General features: G+C 36.8%; 1 pseudogene; it reads right to left on the bottom strand.

Moving 5' to 3' along the window:
• Window positions 1-235: 235 nt before the first annotated feature.
• On the bottom strand, window positions 236-4,108 carry LOC136219773 (gibberellin 2-beta-dioxygenase 8-like; annotated as a pseudogene).
• Window positions 4,109-10,622: the final 6,514 nt, after the last annotated feature.

A 10,622-nucleotide genomic window follows, 5' to 3' on the forward strand; every position in this document is an offset into this window, starting at 1 on the left:
CAACATTGAATCATGACTCTAATACCATGAAAATTATAGAAGATTATATAAAAGACTATAATATTTCTTCATATCATTACGATCACTTTTACATTACAGATACTACAAAGATGAATGGAGAAGACGATGTAACTTTGTTCAACTAACTTCTTAACAAACTCAAGAAACACATCCTTAGTCTGGTTGTTGCAAAATATATATAGATGTATATAAAACATGACAACATACTTGTATATCATAAAAGAAACCTTGAGAGGCCAACCTTGTCCCCCGTAGCATTGATGTCATCCTGAATTTTCTGCTTATACTCTCTGAAGCTAAACTTTCGATATAATGTTGGATTTATACGACTCTCAATCGTAGCATCAGAAGAAAGAGAATAAAAATATGCCACTAAAAATCTATCAACATTTTGGGGGACAATCACCCTATGTTTGACGCTTTTATAGATATCATTAGTGATTGCTTGAAATAAGTCACCAACATTAACGATAAGTGCATCGGGATTGGGTGGAACACTCATCCATTTTTCGCCCTTCTTCAATTGCAAGCCACTTGTTTTATCTTGATATAGAAGAGTAAGGAAACCGGAATCGGTGTAAGGCAACAACCCACACACCTTAGAAGATAATGGAAAATCACATTTTGGATATCTGTTCATTTGCACGTAACTATCAATTGGCCTACAATTTTCTTTGAAGAAATTTGATTCTATCTCCATGTTTCTAGCTAAAATTTCAGCCAACCCTTCCGCCAAGGCGCCTGCTTTTTCTCTGAATTTTGTATTGTTGATCTGAAAATTATCAAGAATTAAGATCAATTTAAGATTACAATATTTTGCACTTGATTACTAAATATGATCATACTCAATAATCATATAGCTAAATTTGTAGTTTATGCTTTATATATTTATTGCAACTTAAGTAGTTAAATAGAAGTTGATAGCTTTGGTACCTGAGCCCCTGATAGTCATGCATTTTTTTTTTGGGTAGAAAAGGAAAGGAAAAACAACAAAAAACAACTACACAGGGATTAGCCTAGGGAAGCTAACCCCAATCCTATCCTCTAAAAGAAGAGGAGAGAGAGTGATAGGGGGAACGGTAAGGGTAGAAACACCTAACACCCCCTCATGGCCAGCCGCCGCCAAGTGATCCGCAACACGGTTTTGCTCTCTGAAAATGTGGATGAACTCTAAGAACTCAAAGGAGGAGCTAAGCCTTTTAATTTCTCTGATAAGGTTGCGGCTATGAAGACCCATGGCATGATTATCTGAAATCATTTTGATGGCCTCCATGTTATCTGACTCCACAGAAAGCCTCTTCACACCCAGCCTTTTAGCAAGCTGGATTCCAGAGAGAATGCCCCAGAGCTCCGCAGAGAAAGAAGAACCCAACCCCAAATTCTGGGTAAACCCAGAAAGCAAGGCGCCTCCCGCATCTCTAAGAACACCTCCGACAGCAATCTTACCATTACTGAGGTAGGAGCCATCAGTATTCAGCTTCACAACCCCCTCTATTGGCTTGCTCCAACTCACGAGGTGGACATCACTACTCTGGGACGATCTGGCAAGGGACTCTCATTTGAAACTATCAATAATAGAGGAGAGTTTCTTCGAGAAAAACTCAGCTAAGTTTGGCATAAGCACAGTTTTATTACCAAAAATCTCCTCGTTTCTCCATTTCCAAACTTGGTGACAGATAATGGCAAAGAAAATGTCGCCATGCTCCATATAAGACAGAAACTTTCCACTAATACCAACAGAGAACCAGTCCTCCACTGAATGGGCCATGAAGGAAGAGAAAATGTGTTGTGGGAGAATTTTCTTCCAAACCTCTTTACTCTTAGGGAAATCCCTAAGAGCATGGCACAAAGATTCAACATGGCCTCTACATCTACCGCAAGCTCCAGAGTCCGCCAAGTGCCTTCTGTGCCTTTTCGAGTTAGTAAGTAACCTGTCCTTAACGCCCAGCCATAGGAAGCTCCTAATACGGTAGGGGACTTTGAGGGCCCAAATGGTCTTCCAAATATCCGAGGGATGATCAGACCTATTGAGGGAAAAAGCTTCAAAGGAAGATTTGCATGAATAAACTCCATTGTTAGTCAGCGCCCATCAATGTCTATCCATGTCTTCCTCTTGATTACTCACCTTCACTCCCCAAATTCTAAGGAGAGTCTCAAGGCTAAAGAAAGTATCAAATTTAGGCCAGATCCAGTCCACTTGAGAGTCCACCACATCGGCAATCCTCCAGTTGCGGATATCACTAGGCGGGGGGGAAGTACACACATCCACTAAAGGTTTATCCCCAATCCAGGTGTCGAACCAAAAGCTAATGAACTTACCATTACCCACCTCCAGACCAACCCCCGAGCAGAACTCCGCGAACATGGCGCTAAGCCCTTTCCAGAGGAAGGAACAATTGACAACTCTCTCCTTAGGGCCCCCGAAGATCTTATCTTTCTGATACTTACCACAAAGAAGGCGAACCCAGAGAGAGGAGGGGCATTGCCACATACGCCAAAGGAGTTTCATTAATAAAACTTTATTATTATCCTTAGCTCTCCTAATGCCCAAACCACCTGAATCTTTGGGCTGACAAACCTCACTCCAAGGCACCAGATGGATCTTTCTTCCTTCCGCAGCTTCCCCCCACAGGAACCTCCGGTTAATCTTATCCAGATCATTAAGCACAGGATCTGGAAGCTGACAAGCCTGTATGATGTGGTTGGGAGCCGCATAATTCACAGATTGAATTAAAGTCAGGCGGCCAGCGAGGGAAAGAGTCTTGGCTTTCCACGTGGCACACCTCGTATTGGCTTTGTCCAAAGTATCTTTAAAGGAAACTTTAGACACACTTTCACTGTGGAGGGGAATACCCAGATACTCCCCAAGAGAATTAGTAAGAGGAATACCAGACAAATCACTTAATCTTTTACAAATTCTCGGATTCATATTCTTAGAGCACATCATCCTGGATTTCTGGATATTAAGTCTCTAACCAGAGGCCAAACAAAAACAATCCAGAATATCCATAATGACACTCAACTGCTCCTCATTACCTTCAAGAAAGATGAGGACATCGTCAGCAAAGAATAAGTGAGTCACCTGGGGACAGAAGCTGTTGATGGCCACCGGGTGGAAACTCCCAATATCAATGGCATCTTGAATTAGGTGGGAAAGCCTCTCCATAGCAATAACGAAAAGGAAGGGACTCATAGGATCACCCTGACGGATGCCCCGGCCCGGAGAGAACTCCTCCGACATACCCATTCACCATAACCTGAAACACAGGAGAAGTAATACAAACCTTAATAAGCCTTCTCCAACTGTCCGAGATCCTAGCTCTCTCCAGACTCTCCATCAGGAAATTCCAGTTGATGCGATCATAGGCCTTCTCCAAATCCAGCTTTAGAGCCACAATGCCTTTCTTCCCTTTCCTAATCTTCATAGTGTGCACCATTTCTTGGGCAATCACCACATTATCCATCATTTGTCTACCGGGTACAAAACTACCCTGATTCTAACAAATGATCTCTGGAAGAATGCCCCGGATTCTATTAGCCACAATCTTTGTAACCGTTTTATAAAGAACATTACAAAGACTGATGGATCTCATATGAAAAAAGGAAGAAGGCTTATCAATTTTTGGAATAAGAACTAGGAGGGTTCTATTAACCAGCTCAATATCTAGTTAATAGTCATGCATTTTTTTAAATATCTGAAAATGGTACGTGGAAAGCTTCAAACCAAGAAAGTTGGTACAAAGAAGTAGCTTTAGGGTTCCCCCCATCGGTAACTATTTGCTGGTAAATATAAGAAACCATCTTGAGATTTCCTGTTAAAGGGCTCATAAAATACTTTCCTTTGTTGATATTGCATCGGCTCTAAAGTTTCTTGTGGAATCCCATAATTTTTAACTTGAAAGAAACCCCATTCACTTGCAGCTTTACCAACCTCTTTTATGCAATTTTGTTTTGTCAATAAAGATTCCATATCAAAGAGAGGCAGCTCACATTCTTCAGCCACGAAAACATTCTCATCTTTAGCTTGTGCAACTGAATTTTTGAAAAGTACCTCGTAGTACTCTTCAAATGGAAGATCAAAGTTCATATCATAAACTTCTTACTTCACCAATAACCTTTTAAGATAAATATAACTCCGGGTCTGTTACAAAATAAAAAATCAAAAGATAAAATTGAAATTCGATTGTTGAGAATTTATTGATATATGATGAGTCTCAAACCGACTAATTGAAATAAGTGACTATATACATATCTGTAATATATAATATTACTCTTAAATTATGGTTTGATTATCATAATTGTATATATATATACTAGGGGTGCACGTGGTCGGTTAACCAGTCTATTAAGGTTAATTCGGTCGGTTAACCATTTAATCGGTTTTTTAAAAACACTAACCATACACTAGTCCATTAAATTCGGTTAACCACTAATCGGTTAACCAATTATTTCGGTCGATTAACCTTTTATTTCGGTTTCTAACCATTAGTAAATAAAAATAAAAATAAAAATAATAAAAGAATTCTAATTTTTATTGTGAGGGAGGCAGCGGGTCAATGGCGAGTTGAAGAGATTAACTGCGGAAAGGGAGATGTACGTGCATTATGATCCCTCAGTTTTGATTCCGTTAAATTGTTTAGTCCGTATATCAAATCTCCGTCTAAAAATGTGTTAAAGAATCATTAAACGGAAAAAAAGGCAAAATGCCCCTAATAAAACTTATGACTATAAAATTTTGGAAAACAAGTAGTAAAATTTTATCCTTGTTTCTACATCCAGAAATATAAAAGAAAAAAAAGTCGCATAAACTGAAATTAGAGAGACAGTAACAAATTAACTGAGAGTTACTTACATATTTAATATTTGATAGAAGGACTAAACCATTAAAAGTAAAAAAATTTAGAGACCTTATAATTAAATAGTGGATTGATTAATGAGTTATGAAAAACTATAAGGATTAAATAATTATTTATCCATATAAATAAATTTATTTTTATATTTTTTTAATATTTAATTAAGATTCGGTCGGTTTCGGTTAACCGCGGTTTTTGGAACAAGAAAACCGTAACCGTAACCATTAACCATTATTTTTAAAATTAAAAACCGTACACTAGTCCATCGGTTTCGGTTAACCTTATTTTCGGTTTGGTTTCGGTTTGGTTTTTCGGTTTTTCGGTTTTCCGGATTTTTGTGTGCACCCCTAATATATACATATATATATATATATATATAAGTATTCAATATATACGTTAATAAAATGAATAGTTCAATTATACTATATATCTTAAAGGAAAAACAAGAATAAATATATGTGAGAAAAAGTTTTTGTTTAAAAAAAGTGTGATACCATGACTTTGTTTAGAAAGTATAACAAATATATATACACCACACTATTAAAATGATATGGAAACTATAATTACACATATTCCTACACAAGACTAGCTAATTACAAAAATTAAGTCTAATCACGTATTTCCTAATAGACTACATATACATATTTCCTATATAATAGACCTTTCATATACATGAATCTATCATTTTTGTTGTGTGTAGGTCTACGAAATAATAAATTTGTTTAAAAATTCAATTTACTTTATCTTTTAGAAAAATATAATGGAAAAAATTGTATATAACTAACATGAAAAGATGAGTATTAGCCGAATTTTTGTTTTTGTAAATGAGAGAGCAATAGGTAATTTTGAATAAATTGAAGTACATTACTTTAAGTAAGTTTAAAAGTTTAAAACATCAATACCACTGTAAACAATATTAGAGATTAATAATACACCTAAGAAAAATCAGACTGGTTTCAAAATATAATATTTCCTATATAATAGACCTTTCATATACATGAATCTATCATTTTTGTTGTGTGTAGGTATACGAAATAATAAATTTGTTTAAAAATTCAATTTACTTTATGTTTTAGAAAAATATAATGGAAAAAATTATATATAACTAACATAAAAAGATAAGTATTAGCCGAATTTTTGTTTTTGTAAATGGGAGAGGCAATAGGTAATTTTGAATAAATTGAAGTACATTACTTTAAGTAAGTTTAAAAGTTTAATACATCAATATCACTGTAAATAATATTAGAGATTAATAATACACCTAAGAAAAATCAGACTAGTTTCAAAATATAAAGTTTGAAAATATAAAGGGTTATATGATACTACAAAGATATAAATATATCAATTCATTATTTTAGATTAGTTGTAGGAGAAAAAGTTTAGTTGATTAACATCTTTGAAGATAAAAAAATAAAATTTGAATACAAAAAATGTAGAAACAGAAACAAAAATTTGAAACACCAGATAGTGATTAAGAATGAAAAACAGACCTGATGAATAGAAGGAGAAACAATGGAAGGAGAAACATACCAGATGAATGGAAAGAGAAACAACAAGACAGATACTGATTAAGAATGACAAAACAGACCTGATGAATGGAAGGAGAAACAATAGTATATATACTGATTAAGAATGAGAAAAAAGAAGAAACAATGGAAGAAGAAACATACCAGATGAATGGAAAGAGAAGGAGAAACAGGAGAAGGAGAAACAGCAGAATGTATAGATAATATGATATCATAGGATGCATGTACTGGTATAAAAATGATTAACGAAGAAGCAAGTATATATAACACTTGGAAAGTCGGTAGCTAGGGTTCAATGATCACAATTCTAGATAATGCAAACAAAACCCTTATTTTCATCCATTTATTATTTATATTATTTATTTTGTTTTATTCATATATCCACATAATTCATGCAAACTACCCACTCTCCATATTCATCCAAATTACTTTTTATATTACACTAATTTAATAATAAATAAATAAACCATTAATTTAATACACAAATTCTAAATTCTAAATAATTAATTGAACTAGATTTCGTTTATATCCCTTGCAACATGGGTTTCCCCAACACCCTCACCTACAAACAATCTCTCCTCCTCATCCACAAATACATTTAAATCCTCATTCACAAATTTGTTATCATCAACCCCACAATGAGAATTTAAATCTACTTCATCATCACAAAAAACATCACAAACAACCAAATCCTCACTAATAATAGGCATACCCACAACTTCCACATCAAGAATTGTAAGCTTTGGATTTACCTCTTCAATGTGTAAAGGAGAAAAGGTTGGTGATGGATCTTCAAGAGGAACCTCTATGGTTGGTTGGGAGCTATTTCGAAATTCTTTCTTGAGACTCTTTACGGATGTCACAAGCTTCCTCGTTAGCTCGTGTATTACTCGAAAATCCTCCTTAGTACTTTCTCTATACCTCCTCACGATGGCTTCGATATTTTCCAACCCCGTGTTGAAGGTTTCTTCATATCTTGGGGATAAATTTGGTTGAACCATAGTCGAAAGAAGTCTACGTTCAATGAAAACGATCGGCTCTGATACCAACTGATACGGATCGGTTTCGGGACGTGTTAGTTTTAATCGTAAACTAACAAATATGATATTTGTTGAAACACCTTTCCACATGATTTTGATTTGACAAAATTATTTATGTAATTGATAAAAAATATTCTAACACATTAAATTTAAATGCTTTGATTTATTCACACTAATGTGTTTGTTCAATGTTGAGTTTATTGATCTATAAGACATTAAGATATAAAGTCTAAAGGCCCATAAGTGGAAGTCAAGCCCAAGTCAACACATCAAGACCTCACGGCCCAAGAAGATAAAACGCAGTCGTATCAAGTGAAACGACGACTCAGCATGAAGAAGGATCGAGAAGCCTTCTAACAAAAGCTTCAAGAGGAAGCTGCTGAGTTAAGCGACAATGCAGTCAGGTCAGCGACAGAACAAAATCAACTTCTAAACAAAGTATTTCTACTTTGGGTAAAGTTCAGAAGGGGCAGGAAGCTGTCTGGAAGACTTTGCCGTAAATGTCGAAACATTCTGTTTATCTGACGAAAAGCTGTTGAGCACTGCCGTAGACAGAAGATGCAAGAATCTCATTGGCCAATGACACTGAGCACGTCTTGAGTGACAACGACAGGAAGCCGTTTGCCTCCAACGGTTATTTCGAAATTCGAAATTATCGGTGCCTCATCTGTCATTATATAAAGGCCTCTCATTTGCTTCATTCGATGCAGATCTTCAATTAGTCGAAACGCTGACCAAATTCATACTCGAAGTTCTGTGAGAAAAGCAAAGCAAAATTCTTACACCAATTTCCAATTATTGTGTAAAAGTCTAGAGTGATTTCAATCATCTAAAGTGTCTTAGCAATTGTTGTTTAGGACAAACACTTTATCATTTCTAGAAGAATAGAAAGGAGAGGCTGAGTACTCGGTTATAGTACTCAGCGGTAGTTATAGGAGTGAGTAGAGGTATAGAGAAAGGTACTCTTGTATACTCAGCTTCTATTGTAAAAGGTTTCATGCTCTACCTTTAAAGAGCTCATTAGAGAATTCAAAAAGCTCGGAACGCATTCTGGGGACTGGACGTAGGCGGAGAGGCCGAACCAGGATATGTCTGCTGAGTAACATATGCCACTGAGTCAGCAAAGATCTGCTTCATGGCAGATGAGCTTGCTAAGCCTTGTGTTTCTGAGCATGCTGACCCCTCCATTGCATCTGACGATGAGGTACACTCAACTGAGGTAATATCACTACCCTTGCTCAGAAAGGATATGATTAATGCCCTGAGTGATCTCTACACACTTGTCAAAAAGTGTAACAAGAAGGTTAGAGCACTCAGCAGGCGATGTGACGAGATTGAAGAGTTCAAACTGAGTGACCTTCGATATCTTCTCCAAGACAACTCAACTTTGCATAGTAACATAGAAATTATGCAAAAGTTTGTCTCTGAGGTCCAATCAGATTCTAAGAAACTAAAAAAAGGATGTCACATCTATTCAGAACCAACTTAAGGTTCCGAATAAAAGAAATATTCATCTGAACACTCAGTACCGAAGTACTAGTCAGCAGAGATGGAATCCTCAGCGGAATGTCCAGTGTGACTTCTGTGGGAAGAAAGGACACACCACAAAGGTGTGATGGCATGCTCAGCACTGGGGTGCTGACCAGTCAGTGAGATATCCTAAATGGAAGGTCAGCTGTGACTTCTGTGGGAAAAATGGACACACTATCCAAGTGTGTCGTCATAAGATTAAGTATGATGCTTTACCTGCTGAGCCTAACAAACAAGGACCCAAAAAGACTTGGGTACCTAAAAATAACTAGCTATATTGCAGGTAAGCCTGAGATGTGCTGAGAAGTGAAAGATGTGGTATATTGACATCGCATGCTCGAGGCATATGACTGGTGATGAAACTTAATTCATCACATTTGTGCGTAAACGAGGTGGAAGCGTAAGTTTCGGAGACAACAAAAAGGGTAAGATAGTAGGGTCAGGAACCGTTGGTGGTAATCCTACTATTGTGTCAGTCTCCCTAGTCAGCGGACTCAAATATAGCTTACTCAGCGTAGCTCAACTATGTGATAATTGGAGAAAAGTTATATTTGATGACACTGGATGTAAAATATTCGAGGGTAAAACAAATGAGTTTATTTTAACTGGCCCTCGTATTGATAATGTCTTTATGCTGAACTTAGAAAAGAAATTTTCAAAAACTGTATGCTTAGTGTCAAAGGAAGAAAATTCCTAGCTATGGCACAGGAGACTTGGTCATGTAAGCATGGACCTCCTGGCCAAATTAGCAAGAAAGCAATTAGTTGAGGGACTGCCAGAACTTAAGTTCGAAAAAGATCAATTATGCAATGCTTGTCAAGCTGGAAAACAAACCAAACAATCTTTTCATAGTAAAAACATTGTCTCAACTAAGCGTCCATTAGAGTTGCTACACTTGGATCTCTTCGGTCCAGTCCAGCCACTGAGCTTGGGTGGTAGAAGATTTTCCTTGGTCATTGTAGATGGCTTTTCTCGGTACACTTGGATCATCTTGCTGAGTAGCAAGGATGAAACCTTTGAGACATTTTCAACCTTAGTAAGAAAACTTGAAAATGATAAAGACCTTAAGTTAGCTCACATCCGAAGTGATAATGGTGGAGAATTCAAGAACCAACAGTTTGTTGAATTCTGTGAAGCCAACGGCATTGACCATACTTTTTCTGCTCCTAGAACGCCTCAACAAAATGGGGTTGTTGAAAGGAAAAATAGAACCTTGGCTGAAATAGCCAGGACAATGCTGAGTGAGCATAGGCTTCCAAAGTACTTTTGGGGAGAAGCTGTCAACACAGCGTGCTACATACTTAATAGGGCTCTAGTTAGACCCATATTAAAGAAGACCCCCTATGAACTTTGGAAAGGACGAAAGCCCAACATTGGATACTTTCGTGCCTTCGGCTGTAAATGTTTTATTTTAAATACCAAAGACAGCCTAGCTAAGTTTGACTCAAAAGCTGATGAAGCTATCTTTTTAGGCTACTCAACAAACAACAAAGCATACAGAGTTTTCAATAAACGAACTCAGGTCCTAGAAGAGTCAGTACACGTTGAGTTCGATGAAACTAACCCTACAGGAAAAGATAAGCAGCTGACTGAGGATGATCCATACTAAGCACCCGCTGACCAAGAAACAGCCGCTGAGTCACTACCTCAAG

This window comes from Euphorbia lathyris, chromosome 2 (genome assembly GCF_963576675.1).
Source record: "Euphorbia lathyris chromosome 2, ddEupLath1.1, whole genome shotgun sequence".
Taxonomy (NCBI): Eukaryota; Viridiplantae; Streptophyta; class Magnoliopsida; order Malpighiales; family Euphorbiaceae; genus Euphorbia; species Euphorbia lathyris.